We start from the raw sequence: 20892 nt of genomic DNA on the forward strand, positions 1-20892 counted from the left end.
CAAAGATCTATGCCCTTTCCTCCTAAGCCATCCAAGAAAAAGGATGATGAGGATTTTGAGCGCTTCGTTGAGATGATAAGACCCATCTTTCTGCAAATGCGATTAACTGATATGCTCAAAATGTCTCCGTATCACAAGTACATGAAAGATATCGTGACTAATAAACGGAAGATACCAGATCTTGAGATCTCCAACATGCTTGCCAATTACAGTTTCAAAGGTGGAACTCCTAAGAAACTTGGTGATCCCGGAGTGCCCACTATACCTTGCTCCATTAAAGGAAACTACGTAAGAACTGCCTTATGTGACCTTGGAGACGGCGTTAGTGTTATGCCGCTCTCTCTTTATCGTAGACTTGAGTTGGATAAGTTGACACCCACTGAAATTTCTCTGCAAATGGCCGACAAATCAACTGCTTTCCCTATCGGCATTTGCGAGGATGTGACTGTTGTGGTTGCTAACACCACTATCTTAACAGACTTTGTTATCTTGGATATTCCCGAGGACGATGCCATGGCTGTCATCCTCAGAAGACGCTTTTTAAGCACTGCAGGGGCTGTTATAGATTGCAACAAAGGCAATGTCACTTTCCATGTCAACAGTAATGAGCACACAGTGCACTTTCCGAAGAAAAGGTATCACGTACATTGCATCAATGCTATCGAAAGGTCTTCATCGATTCTTATTGGGAGCTTTGAATGCCCTATTCCTCGTGTCAAGATGAAGTATGATTTGCTTGTTGGGGAGATACATATCTCCATTGAGGTGACTTAGTGGCTATTCGAAAATTCTCCATTCTCTCTTGCGATTCGAGAAGGTTTTGTCATGAGGACTTGATCAACCCCATTGACGGATTTCTTTCGATGACCATGAAATGGATGAATCATAGAGTCACATACCTCTGTTCTGAGCTTTCATTTTCTGCTGCTTAGAAGAAAAATGATAGAATTAGTTTAGTTTTTCTTGTTTTCTGTTTTAGCGTCTCGGAGAAAAATACCCCGAAAATAAAAGTTCTCTGATGGTCCTGAAAATTTAGTATGATTTTTCTGGAATATTTGAAAAATACTGGGCCTGAGAGCTGGCCTGGGGGCCTGACTAGTGGGCCACAAGCCCTGGAGCCGCCGCCCCCTGGTGGCGGCTAGCAAGCTTGTGGGGCCCACAGGGACCCCCTCCACTCATTCCAGCTCCCATCCTCTTCTTCCACCTCCAGAAAAAATTGTTTCGTAGCTCAAACCCGTGTTCTTGCTCATTTGGCTGTGATTTTCGATCTCCTTGCTCAAAGCACCATTCTCCGAACCGTTTTGGGAAATTACTCCTTGGTAAGTGACTCCTCCATTGGTCCAATTAATTTTTGCTCTAGTGCTTTATCCTTCGCGTATTCTTGCTACCTTGGTGACCCTGTATTTGAGCTAGAAATGTTGATTTAGCTGGTCCCTATAGTTTTAGCGCGTGATACGGTCTCTAGGCACTAGTAGGAGTAGTTGCTACAAGGTGTGGTTGGTCTTCATTCACTTTTCTCTTGAACTTCAAAAATTTCAGCAAAAGGAAATTATGTTCAGGAGGAAGTTTCATGGTGGTTCCTCAAGTAAGAAGGGTCCCCGTCTTTCTTTTCGGGAGCCCGAACCTTATCAACTAAGGGACACACCGGTACAACCATGTGAATGGCCTTCCGATGAGTTCATGATCGAAGCAGGCTTCAAAGATGAGTTTGATACACTTGTCCGCAATGCCGGGTTAGAAGAATTCCTCTCAGATAAATGTGAACAGTATGCTATGCTCACTGCCTCTTTCGTGCGTAGATTTAATTTTTGAGTTGGCCGTGACTCATCCATACTGTTTGATCTGTACGACAAATCCTACGCCATGGATTTGGAGGATTTCAATAGGATTTGCAAGATACCCGATGGGGGTAGTATTAATGATCCTTCTAAGTCTTCGGTCAGAGACTTTGTCTCCAATATAACTGTTGGAGAAACAAGAGATATCACGCAAGCCACCATAGGAAGCATCCATTTCCCTGCCTTGCACTACTTTGCCCTCTTCATAGGTAGGTGCATTAACGGCAAGAGTGCACATTGTCACCTATGCGCTTCCGACCTTAGTATCCTTAAGAGCGCAGTAAGAGGTGATAGGAGCTTCAATATGGGAGCTATTATAGCAAGGAGGCTGAATAATAATGCCATTGAGGGGGATTTCTTTGGTGGAATTTATGCTACACCCTTAGCAAATTTTCTTGGGGTATCCATCCGTTCAGAAGACCCTCCTCTCCATACAGCCTACCTTGATCATGTCGCTCTAACACGCTACCAGTTCCTTGAGAAAGATCATGGATCCCTCCTATATCGCTTGATATTTAACCGGCAGCGTGTTTTCCATATTACCCTTCCAGCTCCTTCTTTCTTTGACTTTCAGGTAAAACGAAGATACTATATAACCATAGGAGAGGCAGAGGAGTATGAGAGGGAGGCGACGACTCCTCGACTACGTGAGGCAGCTATTCAGGCAGTGGCTGCAGCACTCCCGTATAACACCCATTATGATTTTGGGTTTCGCTAGGACCATCCATGGGAGTAGACCAAGCTAGGCCAAAAGCCTAAGCTTGGGGGAGTACGTGTTCTCACCGACTTTACATTCATGCTTATGCTTTCACTTTGTTAGCCGGTGTTTACACTTTGCCACTGTATTATCCATGCTAGTTTATTTTCGTTTTCTTGTTTTGTGTCCTTTTGAGAAAACCCAAAAAGATTTTTCTTTCTTCTTTTGCTTGTTGGGAGCTTTCCCATGTAAATAGTTTTCTTTTTCTTTGGGTAAAGGTAGAAGATATTGGTTACAATGTTTAGTGGTTCTTGCATGCTTACCTGTTTAGCTTTCAAAGAGCCATATTACTTTGTCTTCTCCTTTGTGTTTGGCTGCAGATTCAGCTTAGTCCAATGCTCTTATTATCGTTCACATCGTTCGATCGTGCAAATGAAAGGAAATAATGATGATATATGATGAAGTGACCGAGACTGAAAAGCTGGTATGAACTCTATCTATTTTGTTTTTGTAAATATGACTAGCTTGTCACGCCTGATTCAGCTTTGTTGTGAGAGAACCATGTTTGCATTGACAACTTAGAGATCATAGTTTCTGATGCCATGCTTAACTAGCTGAGAGCTTATAATGGTTTGTCTTGAATGCCAACATAGATTTTGAGATGACTATGATGTAGTATGATAGGATGGTATTTTCCTTTGAATGATTCAAGTGGCTTGACTTGGCACATGTTCATGCATGTAGTTGAAACAAAATCAACATAGCCTCTATGATGTTCATGTTCATGGTGATTTATATCTTGTTCATGCTTGCATTCAATGTTAGTCAAACTGATTGCATCTTGATGACTGTTGTCGCTCTCCAGTTGGCCGCTTCCCAGTCTTTTGCTAGCCTTCACTTGTACTAAGCGGAATACTGCTTGTGCATCCATTTCCATACAGCCAAAAGTTTTTCCATGAGAGTCCACCATACCTACCTATTTGCGGTATCTACCTGCCGTTCCAAGCAAATTTGCATGTGCCACTCTCTAAACCTTCAAGAAATAATCTGTTTTGCATGCTCGAACCGCTCAGGTGGTGACAGGGGGCTATTGGTATCTTCCATGCTAGGAGTCATATCCTCGACATGTGTTTATTCACTGTCATTCACGAGAAAGGGGCCGGTAATTTGAATACCCAGCTCCACGCTTAAATCAAAAACATAACTGTAAAACAAGACTCCCCCCAGATTGATGTTAGTATGGATGGTACCCGAGGATTCGGCTAGCCGTGGAGTGTGATTGATTGGTGGTGGGGGAGTTAAAACTTTACTTTTCTATTTGGGAACCGCCTATAGCATGAGTAGAAAGGAAGATATTGAGAACTCTTGGTCATTGCATTGACAATGAAAGCATGCCACCCAAAATTATTATCTCTGTTTTCAAAGCTTGAGCTCTGGCACCTCTGCAAATCAATGCTTCCCTCTGCGAAGGGCCTGTCTATTTATTTTCCTGTTGAGTCATCCTTTCCTTATATAAGCACCAATTAGAGAGCACCTCTGTCATTTTTATGCTTTGCTTTTGATTGATATTGAGTATGACTATGACTAGATCTTCGTTGCTATGAATTACAATGTTTAGTCAGTCCTTGATCTTTGAAAGTGCTCTGCATTTATGTTTTGCGGTCTCAGAAAGAGCTAGCGAGATACCACCTATTCATATTGCTTCATGCTTGTTTTGATTGAAGTGTTGGTATTTGAAACTCATTATTATTTGCTCGTTAGCTGATTATGCCATTGATATTAGTTTACCGTGAGACCTTTCTGTTACTTTCTTATGTGGTTAACTTGTGATCTTGCTGAACTTCTGGTTATGATTTAGACATAGTTGCAACAACAAGATCAAACAGAGTTTGTCAAAGTTTTTCTTTCTCTCTCAGTTTGTCAACTGAGTTGCTTGAGGACAAGCAAGGTTTTAAGCTTGGGGGAGTTGATACATCTCCATCGTATCTACTTTTCCAAACTCTTTTGCCCTTGTTTTGTACTCTAATTTGTATGATTTGAATGGAACAAACCTGGACTGACGCTGTTTTCAGCAGAATTGCCTTGGTGTTGTTTTTGTGCAGAAATGAAAGTTCTCAGAACGTCCTGAAAATTTACGGAGAATATTTCTGGAAAATATGAAAAATACCTGCGCAAAGATCCACCGGAGGGGATGGTCCAGTGGGCCACAAGCCCTGTAGCCGCCACCCACTGGTGGCGGCTAGCAAGCTTGTGGGGCCCACGTGGCTCTGCCGCCCCCAATCTCAGCTCTATAAATTCAATTTCGTCCCAGAAAAAATCAAGAGAGAGTATTTCGTCGCGTTTGCGATACGGAGGCGCCGCCACATCCTGTTCTTCATCTGGAGGGCAGATCTGGAGTCTGCTTTGGGCTCCGGAGAGGGGAAATCGTCGCCATCGTCATCATCAACCTTCTTCCCTCTCCAATTCCATGAAGCTCTTCGTCGTTCATGAGTAATCTATTCATAGGCTCGCTGGGCGGTGATGAGTAGGATGAGATCTATCATGTAATCGAGTTAGTTTTGATGGGGATTGATCCCTAGTATCCACTATGTTCTGAGATTGATGTTGCTACTACTTTGCCATGCTTAATGCTTGTCACTAGGGCCCGAGTGCCATGATTTCAGATCTGAAATTATTATGTTGTCACCAATGTATGTGTGTTCTAGATCCGATCTTGCAAGTTGTAGTTACCTACTATGTGTTATGACCCGACAACCCCGGAGTGACAATAACCGGAACCACTCCCGATGATGACCATAGTTTGAGGAGTTCATGTGTTCACCAAGTGCTAATGCGTTGGTCCAATTCTTTATTAAAAGGAGAACATTAATATCCCGTAGTTTCGTTTTGGACCCGGCTGCCACGGGAGGGATGGACAATAGATGTCATGCAAGTTCTTTTCCTGAAGCATGTCTGACGACACACGGAATGCATGCCTACATCACATTGACGAACGGGAGCTAGCCACATATTTCTCCGTGTTATAACTGTTGCATGATGAATATCATCCAAACAAATCACCGACCCATTGCCTACGAGTTTGTCCCACTGCTGCCGTTACTTGTCTTGCGCTGCTGCTACTGCGGTTACTTGTCTTGCTCTGCTGTTACTTTTGTTACTACTGTCGCTTGCTACTGCTATCGCTGCAGCTGTTCCTTGCCACTGCTGTCACTCGTTACACTGCCGCTACGTGCTACAATTTTGGTACGCTGGTCGTTGATGGGAACAGACAATTTGTGTCAACGGGCAACTTCTGGCGCCATTGATATAATCGTTAGGAATAGTGTGCCGTCAACAAATCGTTTCCGACACCGTTGTTATCATACTACTTTGCTGCTGACTCTTTGCTTGCAGATACTAATCTTTCAGGTGTGGTTGAATCTGACACATTCAACTACTAATCCTTGAGAGTATCCTTTCACCTTCTATTGGCGTATCAACAAATTTGGGTCGTATACTCTACCCTCGAAAACTGCTGCGATCCCACGCGCTGGTGGGCCGTCAACAAAATTCTTCTAGTTTCGTTGCCGGGGAGTGCTAGCAGCATTCTTCTGGTGTTGTTGCAGGGGAAGGTTTGTTGTCACGGAGTTAGTGGCCTAGATAGGTCACTTCTGGTAACCAAAATTCACATTTTGAAAACTTGGCATATAGGCGGTGCTCTCAAAGTTTCATCAATACCAACCTTAGATGCTCGGCATGTTCTTCTTTGTTCTTCGAGTAGATGAGAATATCATCGAGGTATACCACGACGAATATATCCAAATACTCCATGAAGATTGAATTCATCAAGCGAGAGAAGGTGGATGGGGCATTGGTTAAACCGAAGGATATAACGGTGTACTCGTATTGGCCATAACGATTAACAAAAGCCGTTTTTGGAAAGTCCCCGTTCTTGATCTTGATTTGATGGTAACCCAACCTCAAATCCATTTTGGAGAAGACTGAGGATCCAGCGAGCTGATCATACAGGTCATTTATCCTGGGGAGCGATACTTGTTCTTTATGGTGACCAGGTTAAATGGTCGATATTCTACAACCATCCGATCCGTTCCGTCTTTATTCTTGACGAAGAGGACGGGGCAAGCCCAAGGAGAAGAGCTAGGACGAATGAAACCTTTATTCAAGGCCTCATATAGTTGCTTCTTAAGTTCGGCAAGCTCCAGGGGTGCCATCTTATAAGGTCTTCTAGCTATTGGAACAGTTCCCAGAACGAGGTCTATCACAAACTCTACATCCATGTCAGGTGGAATTCCTGGCAGTTCTTCTGGAAAAACATCCGGAAAATCATGGACTACCGGAATGTCCTCAAGTTCTGGAAGAGGATTGGCATTGAGGGAATAGAGTTGGCATTTGGCAACTCGAGTAGAGACATTGACTATCTCACCCGAGCGATGGGTAAGCTGAACATTTCTAGAATGAGTATCAATCTTGGCATAATGAGCTGACATCCAGTCCATACCCAAGATGATATTGATATCCAAATATTTCAGGGCTATCAAAGATGCTAGAAAAACTAGCCTGTCTACTAGAATTTCATTGTCATAGGTTATCCTGGAGGTTTGCCACTTACTACCAGGGGTTTGGACAACCAATGGGATTGGCATATCACACAAAGACATGTTATGCAACTGTGCATAACTTTCTGAAATGAAGGAATGAGATGACCCAGTGTCAAAAAGAACACACGCTGGGTGATGATTGACAAGGAGTGTACCCAAAATGACGTCGGGATCCTCTACAGCTTCTTCTACTGAAACATAGTTCACACGGCCACGTGCAGGAGTTGGCTTCACATAGTAAGCTTTGCCCGACTTGCCTTGCCCAACGGACTTTCCAGGTTGCTTGGCACCCATATTCTGAGAAGACTCTCGGGAGTAGTGCCCTGGTTCTCCACACTTGTAACAGATCACCTGATTGGCACGTGGTGCAGCATTGCTAGCTGGACCACCATAGGTTTTTGCTGGAGGGTTGGTCTGATTCGCCTAAGGCGCCACATAGGATGGCCCTGGAGTGTATCTTGGCGACAGAGAACTATTTGGAACCCACAGCCCGCGTTTTTGGAACGCGGAGCCAGATGATGATCCAGAATCATGGGAGTGCTCCTTTGTGGCTTCACAGTCGGAATGACCAGTCTCGGCACTGATAGCCTTGTTGACAAGAGCTTGAAAGCTTGTACACTCGTGGAGGCGCAAGTCACGACGAAGTTCAGGGCTCAGGCCCTTACGAAATCTTGCTTGCTTCTTGGCATCAGTTGACACGTCTTCAGTTGCATAGAAGGTGAGGTTACCGAACTCGCAGCTATAGGCATCCACGGTCATTTTCCTTGGGTGAATGCACATAACTCCTCTCTCTTTCTGTCCATCAGACCACTGGAATATGGTGCAGACAAAAGGCTGCAGTAAAGTCTGCCCACGTGGCTGCTGGTCCGGCAGGACGCATAGCTTCAAAGTTCTCCCACCAAAGATTGGCGGGTCCTTCCAGAAAGTACGCCGCAAAGATCACCTTGTCAGCCTCAGAAACATTTGCAGAGCGAATCTTGCGTGATATACTGCACAACCAGTCATCAGCGTCGAGGTGGTCGACGGAGTGATGGAACTTCGGAGGATTCAGTTTCACAAAGTCATTGAGGGACACTGCATCATTCCTCGGCTGACGAGCCGTATTTTTCTCAATACGCTCTAGCAGACGGTTGGTCTCCCTTTTATTTCTTTCCGCCTCAAGCATAACTTCCGCCAGAGAAGGCGTGTGAGGCAGTTCCTCTTGCGGTGCTTGACTACCCTCTCCCTGGTCATGGGCTGGGGCACGGTTCAACCTGGTGAACAACATCGTAACAAAAAAACTCACATCTTAGACCAAAATCAATATCAATACCAGCTATGGATTAAGAATGCACTGAACACATGGAATGCGGAAATGAACATCCGAACAACATGGTAACAAGCAACTGCTATATATACACCATGGTTCATACACACCATTAAATAGTTCAGTAAAACCTTAATCGAAGAGCAAACTACTGAAAAGATGATACTACTCATGAGAGGCTTTCCAAGCTTCCTATACAATATTTATCTATGGCTCCGGAATTCATCTCACGACACAAGCATACTCCACAAGACACAGGACTGTGGAAGTACAACTACTACCATACTACTCCGCCACTCACAGATTCAGGCATCCGCATAGAACATCTCATAAAGGTTGCCTCCATGGCCTGGGAGCTTAACCTACGGATCAGGAAATACTCGAGCCTGAGACCCCTGGGAACCGTAAGGGCACGGGTGTGGCCTTGGTCCCCTGACTGGTGGTAGTAGAGGTCCCCGAAGAGGGGTGACTCCTCATATAGCAGGGTAGTCAAAATAAGCCGGAAGATGGGTCCTAACAGGGTTCAGCATCTCCATATCTCCATACCCTGTCTAGACTACAGGTGCCAGCTGTGTCAAATCCGTCCACAGACCGGCACGTGTATCATAAAGCTCCATACGAAGGGCAGGAGCATCCCTGTCTCTATTCTCTAAGACCTCAGCGGTGGATTGCAGCAGCGGATCCTCCATAGAGGAATCAAAGTAGACCGCACTAAGGTATCCTTCTTCTCCTGGATGAGAGGCAGGAACATAGAAGAACTCTGAATTCTGCAGCAGTGCATGTTTGGCCCTCATAATGGTCAACATTGAATAGGCAACATCTTGTACTGCCATGTCAATAGTAACCCCCAATCCATAAGACCAATGGATTAGCTCCTCGGCTCCAGGGTAATCTGGGAATACCCTAACAGTGCACACCCTGATTAAAATCCTGGTACTGCTCCTCCACCGTATACTCTGGGTACCAGCGGTAACCGGCTACTGACATCATCCTGACTAGCATGTCCTGTGACCCGGCACATCAATGCACCTAGTCAGACATACCACCTGACGAGAAGAACGGCCAGGCATCTGAAAATAGATTGTAATGCAAAAGCATTAGAGCTCTCAAGACAAAATTGGGAAGCATAACGGTTGTAAATGCTCAAAAACAATTTTGAGACAACCCACAACAGACAAGATAGCATAACCCTGAACTATCAAGTTCAATTCCATAGTCATCAAAACTTACTTTCTTTTCCTTGGAATAAAAGAAACCTGGAGTAACTCTCGACTCGTTGTCCTATAATCTACCGATCAGAAAACACGAACCTGAGAGAAAGATAAGTAACCTAGTTCTTAATCCCCACAGAAAAGACGAGGATGACCAGAATAGAATAACTTGAGAAGAGAAGCAAGAGTCTTACGTTGCCTTCCACAAACAATTCCCTTGTATATAACTAAAGCAATTCTAGACTCAACTTCGACCAGTTTGGCTTAGTAATCCTACAGTCAGTCAGGCTCTGATACCAACGCTATCGGGACCCCGATCCTAAGCCATAGGAATCCAGCCTATAAGACATCACATCTCTTTGCGGTCTCACGCACGGTTATCCCCACGGCTGCAGCCTTACCTTAGCTCGGACCGTTTGCGCCTTTTAACTCGCGTATGAAATTGTGTTGCTAGCATTCTGATGTCAAAGAACCCGGATTGACATGTCTAGTTATAAACCCAAGTGGCAGTTCCGTACAGGGACATGCATACATGACCCAGCAAAGCCGGTGTCGGTCAATAGCGAGTGTAGACGAGTCGTAGCAAGCTACAAGGACTCCATTACATCGCGTGACATTTCCCCAAAGGGACAGACACAACAACTAAGAAGGACACATGCCGGTCAACCAATGTGTCCGGAGCAGTAGCGAACTACCATGGCTCGATGGAATCACAAAGGGGAATTTGCCCGTAAGGAGTGCTACTAAGGCATACGACTAGGTATTCGAACCGCATACATATCAAGTACAACACACATACGCATGGCATACCGATATGCATAGATACATCGATGGCATCACAACATAACCATAAACATACAAACTTTATTTAGAAGGCTCGGAAGAGCCTCACACATAATATTACACAGATAGGGGTCTCACGACCCATCATCACAAGTCATTCAAACAAGTCTTACAAGCCAGCGGAAGATTAAAACTGTCTGAGTACATGATACGTCTCCATCGTATCTACTTTTCCAAACTCTTTTGCCCTTGTTTTGGACTTTAATTTGCATGATTTGAATGGAACTAACCTGGACTGACGCTGTTTTCAGCCGAATTTCCGTGGTGTTATTTTTGTGCAGAAATCAAAGTTCTCCAAACGTCCTGAAAATTTAAGGGGAGCAATTTTGGAAAATAAGAAAATATCTGCGCCAAGTTCCACCTCAGGGGGTGGGCCAGTGGGCCACAAGCCCTTGCTCCGCCACCACCCCCTGGTGGCGGTGGGCAGGCTTGTGGGGCCCACATGGCTCTGCCGCCCCCAATCTCAGGTCTATAAGATCCCTTTCGTCCCAGAAAAAATAAAAAGAGAAGTTTTCGTCGCGTTTGCGATACGGAGGCGCCGCCACCACCTGTTCTTCATCTGGAGGGCAGGTCTGGAGTCCGTCTTGGTCTCCGGAGAGGGGAAATCATCGCCATCGTCATCATCGACCTTCTTCCCTCTCCAATTCCATGAAACTCTTCGTCGTTCGTGAGTAATCTAGTCGTAGGCTCGCTGGGCGGTATGAGTAGGAAGAGATCTATCATGTAATCGTGTTAGTTTTGATGGGGATTGATCCCTAGTATCTACTATGTTCTGAGATTGATATTGCTACTACTTTGCCATGCTTAATGCTTGTCACTAGGGCCCGAGTGCCATGATTTCAGATCTGAAATTATTATGTTGTCACCAATATATGTGTGTTTTAGATCCGATCTTGCAAGTTGTAGTTACCTACTATTTGTGATGATTCGGCAACCCCGGAGTGACAATAACCGGACCACTCCCGGTGATGACCATAGTTTGAGGAGTTCATGTGTTCACCAAGTGGTAATGCGTTGGTCCAGTTCTTTATTAAAAGGACAACCTTAATATCCCGTAGTTTCCTTTTGGACCCCGCTGCCATGGGAGGGATGGACAATAGATGTCATGCAAGTTCTTTTCCCCAAGCATGTATGATGACACACGGAATGCATGCCTACATCACATTGACGAACGGGAGCTAGCCACATATCTCTCCGTGTTATAACTGTTGCATGATGAATATCATCCAAACAAATCACCGACCCATTGCCTACGAGTTTGTCCTACTGATACTGTTGTTACTTGTCTTGCTCTGCTGCTGCTGCTACTACTGTTGCTACTCCTGTTACTTGTTTTGCTCTGCTGCTGCTGCTACTACTGTTGCTACTGCTATTACTTGTCTTGCTCTGCTGCTACTGTTGCTATTACTGTCGCTTGCTACTGTTGCTACTTGCTACTGCTGTCACTACTGTTGTTCCTTGCCGCTGCTATTGCTCATTACAGTGCCGTTACTCGCTACTTTGCTGTTACTACTGTGCTTGCAGATACTAATCTTCCATGTGCAGTTGAATCTGACAAATTCAGCTGCTAATACTTGAGAGTATTCTCTCACCTCCCGTCGTGCGAATCAACAAATTTGGGTCGAATACTCTACCCTCTAAAACTGTTGTGAACCCACGCGCTGGTGGGCCATCAACAACATTCTTCTAGTTCCGTTGCCGGGGAGTGCTAGCAGCATTCTTCTGGTGCCGTTGCAGGGGAAGGTTTGTTGTCATCAGCATTCGTCTAGCTATCGCCAGAGATTGCAATCAGCATTTTTCTGGCGCCGTTGCTGGGGAGGTATTGCTATATTCTCTGAGTCACTTGGGATTTATATCTACTGATCACTATGAAGAATCTGAAGGATTCGAAGACCAAAGTCTGCCCTCAACTACGAGGGGAGGTAAGGAATTGCCATCTAGCTCTGCACTTGATTCACCTTCAGTTATGAGTAAGTTTGCGACATCACCTCCTGCTAGAAATCTTGATATGTCGCCTGTGCTTGATGATGCTTGTGATACTACTGCTAGAGATGCTATGCTTGATACTATGCCTGATACTGCTAGAGATGCTATGCTTGATACTATGCCTGATGATGCTATGCTTGATACTACTAGAGATACTACTTTGCCCGATGTTCCACTAGGAGTGTTCCTTGATGCTCATATTGCTAGAGTTACTGCCAATGCTCATGATGCTTCTGAAACTGTCGATACTATTGAGATAGAACCTGCTTTTGCTCCTGTTAGATCTAGCTCTCCTAGATATGAATTGCCTGATATACCTGAGGGTTACGTTATGGAGGGAGAGATAGATGAGGATTTTCTTGCGTGTAAGGATGCCTATGACGCTGAAAAATTACTTCTTAAGTGGAAGGAAAAATCTCGGGAAGCTAGGATGAAAAACGACCCGAAGCTTGCCACTTCGCCTATCTTTGTCACTGATAAGGATTATGAATTCTCTGTCGACCCTGAGATAATCTCTCTAGTCGAATCAGATCCTTTTCACGGTTATGAGTCTGAGACGGTCATAGCCCATCTTGCCAAACTATCAGAAATAGCCAACCTTTTCACTAATGAGGAGAAGACCCGTCACTACTATATCCTTAAGCTGTTTCCTTTCTCTCTAAAGGATGACGCTAAAGTCTGGTTCACCTCTCTTGCTCCTGGATGTGTGCTTAGTCCCCAGGAGATGGTCTATTACTTCTCTGAGAAATATTTCCCTGCCCATAAGAAGCAAGTTGCCTTGCAGGAAATATACAACTTTGCTCAACTCCAAGAAGAGAGTTTCCCACAAGCTTCGGAGAGGATCGTCTAGCTATAGAATGCTTTGCCTGATCACCCTCTTAAGAAGAACGAGATACTTGATATCCTCTATAACGGACTTACCGATGCCTCTACATACCACATAGATAGTTGTGCCGTTTGTGTTTTTAGGGAACGAACTGTAGAACAAGCTGAGACCCTACTGAATAACCTCTTGATCAACGATAATGCTTGGACTATTCCCGAATCACCTCCTAAGACAACTCCTAAGAAAAGAGGTATTCTATTCCTCAGTCCCAAAGATATGCAAGAAGCCAAGAAATCTATGCAAGAGAAAGGCATTAGATCTAAAGATGTCAAAAATCTACCACCTAATGACGAGATCCATGGTTTCGATAACCCAATACATGTAGTGGAAGTGAATTCTCTACATAGGTTTGACGAGAGTGATATTCTTTTTGATAAACCTGTTAGCCTATGCTTTGATGAATTTGACAACTTTGTTGCCAAACAACAAAGTTTCAATGATTATGTTAGCAGACATTTGGAACAAAGTGCTCGTATGCTTAGTCACTTAAGTGCTTGTGTAGACAGAAATGTCAATGATCTGAAGCTTCTGAGTAAACATGCCTCTATGATTACTACTCAGGTAGAACAAGTACTTAAAGCTCAGAATGACCTGCTCAATGAATTAAATGACAACTCTGTCAGAGTCATTACTAGAGGAGGCAAAATGACTCAGGAACCTTTGTATCCTGAAGGTCATCCTAAGAGAATTGATCAAGATTCTCAAGGAATCAATGCTGATACACCTAGTCATCCTAAGGAGAAGAAGAAGGATGATAGAAACCTGCATGCCAATTCACCAAATAATGTCACACCTAAAGAACCTAATGATATTTCTGCGTCCGATGCAGAAACACAATCTGGTGATGAACATGAACTTGGTGACAATATGGACAGTGATGTTCATAATAATGCTCAACCTAGCAATGATGAGGATGTGGAGATTAAACCTACGGTTAATCCTGATAATCCACAACCTAAGAGATACGACAAGAATGATTTCACTGCTAGGAAGCATGGTAAAGAAAGAGAGCCATGAGTTCAGAGACCTATGCCCTTTCCTCCTAAGCCATCCAAGAAAAAGGATGATGAGGATTTTGAGCGCTTCGTTGAGATGATAAGACCTGTCTTTCTGCAGATGCGGTTAACTGATATGCTCAAGATTTCTCCGTATGCCAAGTACATGAAAGATATCGTGACTAATAAACGGAAGATACCAGATCTTGAGATCTCCACCATGCTTGCCAATTATACTTTCAAAGGTGGAACTCCTAAGAAACTTGGTGATCCCGGAGTGCCCACTATACCTTGCTCTATTAAAGGAAATTACATAAGAACTGCCTTATGTGACCTTGGAGCCGGTGTTAGTGTTATGCCGCTCTCTCTTTATCGTAGACTTGAGTTGGATAAGTTGACACCCACTGAAATTTCTCTGCAAATGGCCGACAAATCAACTCCTTTCCCTATCGGCATTTGCGAGGATGTGCCTGTTGTGGTTGCTAATACCACTATCTTAACAGACTTTGTTATCTTGGATATTCCCGAGGACGGTGCCATGGCTATCATCCTCGGAAGACCCTTTTTAAACATTGCAGGGGCTGTTATAGATTGCAACAAAGGCAATGTCACTTTCCATGTCAACGGTAATGTGCACACAGTGCACTTTCCGAAGAAACGATATCCAGTACATTGCATCAATGCTACCTAAAAGACTTCATCGATTTTTGTTGGGAGCTTTGAATGCCCTATTCCTCATGTCAAGATGGAGTATTATCTGCTTGTTGGGGAGATACATATCCCCGTTGAGGTGACTTAGTGGCTATTCAAAAATTCTCCGTTCTCTCTTTCCATTCGAGAAGGACTTGATCAATCCTATTGATGGATTTATTTCGATGATCATGAAACGGATGAATCAGAGAGTCACATACCTCTGTTTTGAGTTTTCCTTTTCTGTTGCTTAGAAGAAAAATGATAGAATTAGTTTAGTTTTTCATGTTTTCTGTTTTAGCGTCCTGGAGAAAAATACCTCGAAAATAAAAGTTCTTCGATGGTCCTGAAAATTTAGTATGATTTTTTTTGGATTTTTTGAAAATTTCTGGGCCTGAGAGCTGGCCTGGGGGCCAGACCAGTGGGCCACAAGCCCTGACACCACCACCTACCCCCTGGTGGCAGGGTGCAAGCTTGTGGGGCCCACAGGCACCCCCTCCACTCATTCCAGCTCCCAGCCTCTTCTTCCACCTCCAGAAAAATTGTTTTGCAGCTCAAACCCGTGTTCTTGCTCATTTGGCTGTGATTTTCGATCTCCTTGCTCAAAGCACCATTCTCCGAACCATTTTGGGGGAATTACTCCTTGGTAAGTGACTCCTCCATTGGTCCAATTAGTTTTTGCTCTAGTGCTTTATCCTTCGCGAATTCTTGCTACCTTGGTGACCCTGTTCTTGAGCTAGAAAAGTTGATTTTAGCTGGTCCCAAGTAGTTTTAGCACGTGATACGGTGTCTAGGCATTAGTAGCAGTAGTTGCTACAAGTTGGGTTAATCCTTATTCACTTTTCTTTCGAAGTCTCTAAAAATTTCAGAATTTTTCAGAGCTAGAAAAGGGAAAAGATGAGGAGGTTCTTGAGAGGCTCTTCAAGCCGTAACCCCAAGGAGGATGAGAAGAATCACCCCAAGTACGTAGTCCCTCGAGTCACAGATGTTCGAGCGTGCGAGTGGCCATGTGATGAATTTTTGCGTGCCGCCGGACTTTATGAAGACTTTTATTACTTGGTGGAGAACGCAAGTCTTACTGCGTTTGTTGAAGATAAGTGCCCACAATATTTCCTCCTCACCAATATTTTCGTTCAAAGCTTGAACTTTTATCCGAGGAAGAATCCTCCCATGGTTGAGTTCATGATATACGATGTCCCCCAGTGCATGACGCTGCAGGACTTTTGCAATGTATGCAAATTACCTTATGTTGGGGATATCCGTGACCCTTGTCCACGGGACTTCGAGGATTTCATTGGTTCTATTGCTTCTCAATAGACTGGGAGAGGAAGGAGAGATGCTTCTCCCTGAGAGATATCTGGATTATGACAACATGGTTCGCCATGATTTCCTGGATAGAGATGCTAGTAGACGGATGATTTATAACCTGGTGTTTAGTCAGGGTACTCGAGAGACTATTACTTTGCCTGCTCCTTCTTTGTTTGATCTTCATGCAGGCAGGTACACTATTATGCCCGCGAACATCTACGCATATTGGGGCTTGGCCCAAACACAGGCGCCCGTGCCCGAGCCGCCAGTTGAGTACCAGACGCCAGTTTATTAGTGGGAGCCAGAGGAGCTCACACAGTAGTGGCATCCACAGTCTGCTCCAGAGTATCCCGGAGCTGGTTATTTCCCACCTTGGGAGTAGACCAAGCTAGGCCAAAAGCCTAAGCTTGGGGGAGTACGTGTTCTCACCGACTTTACATCCATGCTTATGGTTTCACTTTGTTAGCTGGTGTTTACACTTTACCACTGTATTATCCATGCTAGTTTCTTTTAGTTTTCTTGTTTTCTTGTTTTGTGTCCTTTTGAGAAAACCCAAAAAGATATTTCTTTCTTCTTTTGCTTGTTGGGAGCTTTCCTGTGTAAATAGTTTTCTTTTTTGTGTCAAGGTAGAAGATATTAGTTACAATGCTTATTGGTTCTTGTATGCTTACCTGTTTAGCTTTCAAAGAGCCATATTACTTTGTCTTCTCCTTTGTGTTTGCCTGCAGATTCAGCTTAGTCCAATGCACGAGCACGCTTATTATTGTTCACATCGTTCGATCGTGCAAATGAAAGGCAACAATGATTATATATGATGAAGTGACTGAGACTGAAAAGCTGGTATGAACTCTATCTATTTTGTTTTTGTAAATATGACTAGCTTGTCGACCCAGATTTAGCTTTGTTGTGAGAGAACCATGTTTGCAATGACAACTTACAGATCATAGTTTCTGATGCCATGCTTATTTAGCTGAGAGCTTATACTGGTTTGTCTTGAATGCCAACATAGATTTTGAGATGACTATGATGTAGTATGATAGGATGGTATTCTCCTTTGAATGTTTCAAGTGGCTTGACTTGGCGCATGTTCATGCATGTAGTTGCAACAAAATCAACATAGCCTCTATGATGTTCGTGTTCATGGTGATTTATATCCTGTTCATGCTTGCATTCAATGTTAGTCAAACTCATTGCATCTTGATGACTATTGTCGCTCTCTAGTTGGTCGCTTCCGAGTCTTTTGCTAGCCTTCACTTGTACTAAGCGTAATACTGCATGTGCATCCACTTCCATAAACCCAAAAGTTTTTCCATGAGAGTCCACCATACCTACCTATTTGCGGTATCTACGTGCCGTTCCAAATAAATTTGCATGTGCCATTCTCTAAACCTTCAAGAATTAATCTGTTTTGCATGCCCGAACCGCTCATGTGGTGAGAGAGGGCTATTGGTATCTTCCATGCTAGGAATGTTATCCTCGACATGTGTTTATTCACAGTCATTCACGAGAAAGGGGCTGGTACTTGGAATGCCCAGTTCCACGCTTAAATCGAAAACATAACTGTAAAACAAGACTCCCCCCGGACTGATGTTAGTATGTACGGTACCCGAGGATTCGGCTAGCCGTGGAGTGTGATTGATTGGTGGTGGGGGAGTTAAAACTTTACTTTTCTGTTTCGCAACCGCCTATAGCATGAGTAGCATGGAAGATATTGATAACTCTTGGTCATTGCGTTGACAATGAAAGCATGCCACCCAAAATTATTATCTCTGTTTTCAAAGCTTGAGCTCTGTCACCTCTGCAAATCAATGCTTCCCTCTGCGAAGGGCCTGTCTATTTATTTTCTTGTTGAGTCATCCTCCTCTTATAGAAGCACCAATTAGAGAGCACCTCTGTCATTTTTATGCTTTGCTTTTGATTGATATTGAGTATGACTATGACTGGATCTTTGTTGCTATGAATTACAATGTTTAGTCAGCCCTTGATCTTTGAAAGTGCTCTGCATTTATGTTTTGCGGTCTCAAAAAGAGCTAGCGAGATACCACCTATTCATATTGCTTCATGTTTGTTTTGATTGAAGTGTTGGTATTTGAAACTCATTATTATTTGCTCGTTAGCTGATTATGCCATTGATATTAGTTTACCGTGAGACCTTTGTGTCATTTGCTTATGTGGTTAACTTGTGATCTTGCTGAAATTCTGGTTATGAGTTAGACATAGTTGCAACAACAAGATCAAACAGAGTTTGTCAAAGTTTTTCTTTCTCTCTCAGTTTGTCAACTGAGTTGCTTGAGGACAAGCAAGGTTTTAAGCTTGGGGGAATTGATACGTCTCCATCGTATCTACTTTTCCAAACTCTTTTGCCCTTGTTTTGGACTCTAATTTGCATGATTTGAATGGAACAAACCTGGACTGACGCTGTTTTCAGCAGAATTGCCTTGGTGTTATTTTTGTGCAGAAATCAAAGTTCTCCAAACGTCCTGAAAATTTACGGGGAGCAGTTTTGGAAAATAAGAAAAATATCTCCGCCAAGTTCCACCTCAGGGGGTGGGCCAGTGGGCCACAAGCCCTTGCTCCGCCACCACCCCCTGGTGGCGGTGGGCAGGATTGTGGGGCCCACACGGCTCTGCCGCCCCCAATCTCAGGTCTATAAGATCCCTTTCGTCCCAGAAAAAATAAAAAGAGAAGTTTTCGTCGCGTTTGCGATGGCGACGCCACCACCTGTTCTTCATCTGGAGGGTAGATCTGGAGGCCGTCTTAGGCTCCGGAGAGGGGAAATTGTCGCCATCGTTATCATCAACCTTCTTCCCTCTCCAATTCCATGAAGCTCTTCGTCGTTCGTGAGTAATCTATTCGTAGGCTCGCTGGGCGGAGATGAGTAGGAAGAGATCTATCATGTAATCGAGTTAGTTTTGATGGGGATTGATCCCTAGTATCCACTATGTTCTTAGATTGATGTTGCTACTACTTTGCCATGCTTAATGCTTGTCACTAGGGCCCGAGTTCCATGATTTCAGATTTGAAATTATTATGTTGTCACCAATATATGTGTGTTTTAGATCCGATCTTGCAAGTTGTAGTTACCTACTATGTGTGATGATCCGGCAACCCCAGAGTGACAATAACCGGAACCACTCCCGGTGATGACCATAGTTTGAGGAGTTCATGTATTTACCAAGTGCTAATGCATTGGTCCGGTTCTGTATTAAAAAGAGACCCTTAATATCCCGTAGTTTCCTTTTGGACCCCGCTGCCACGGGAGGGATGGACAATAGATGTCATGCAAGTTCTTTTCCCTAAGCACGTATGACGACACACGGAATGCATGCCTACATCAAATTGACGAACGGGAGCTAGCCACATATCTCTCCGTGTTATAACTGTTCATGATGAATATCATCCAAACAAATCACCGACCTATTGCCTACGAGTTTGTCCTACTGATACTGCTGTTACTTGTCTTGCTCTGCTGCTGCTGCTACTACTGTTGCTACTGCTGTTACTTGTTTTGCTCTGCTGTTGCTGCTACTACTGTTGCTACTGCTGTTACTTGTCTTGCTCTGCTGCTACTGTTCCTATTACTGTCGCTTGCTACTATTGCTACTTGCTACTACTGTCACTACTGCTGTTCCTTGCCGCTGCTATTGCTCGTTACACTGTCATCACTCACTGCTTTGCTGTTACTATTGTGCTTGCAGATACTAATCTTTCAGGTGCGGTTGAATCTGACAAATTCAACTGCTAATACTTGAGAGTATTCTCTCACCTCCCGTCGTGCGAATCAACAAATTTGGGTCGAATACTCTACCCTCGAAAAGTGCTGCGAACCCACGCACTGGTGGGCCATCAACAACATTCTTCTAGTTCCGTTGCCAGGGAGTGCTAGCAGCATTCTTCTGGTGCCGTTGGAGGGGAAGGTTTGTTGTCATCAGCATTCGTCTAGCTACCGCTAGAGATTGCAATGAGTACAGACAGATGGAAAGGTAAAAGGCACATGGTCTGACTATCTACAAACCCAACCTAGGGCAGATCATAGCTGGGACACCAGCTACTCATCGTCGTCAACGTCTAGATAGAACCCACCATTAGGGTCATTAACAACCTCTGCAACAATTTATTAAGCAAACATGAGTACACAAGTACTTAGCAAGACTTTAGGATAATCTATCTACTCATGCATTCTATCAACAAGGAGTTGTGGGGTTTCATGCAGAAAGCCAGCATTTGACTCTTGGCTAGACAAACTTACATTTTCAAATAGCTTTGACAACTTTGTTTTCTGGCACACGAGTCCACTAACACCACAACAATATTCCATCGTGGAATCATTCCTTCTCCCTATGGAAATGCCATCCACGACACTCACACTTATCTTGACATTTTTATGAGTAGCCATTATAATTGTCTATGAACAATATATGTTTCCAAGTAGTCCATATCCGCGGACGCGGCTATTCGAATAGATCATAACCCTGCAGGGGTGTACTTCTTCACACACACTCTCAACACTTATCGCCATGTGCATATCATGCAC

Source organism: Hordeum vulgare, chromosome 2H (genome assembly GCF_904849725.1).
Source record: "Hordeum vulgare subsp. vulgare chromosome 2H, MorexV3_pseudomolecules_assembly, whole genome shotgun sequence".
Lineage (NCBI taxonomy): Eukaryota > Viridiplantae > Streptophyta > Magnoliopsida > Poales > Poaceae > Hordeum > Hordeum vulgare.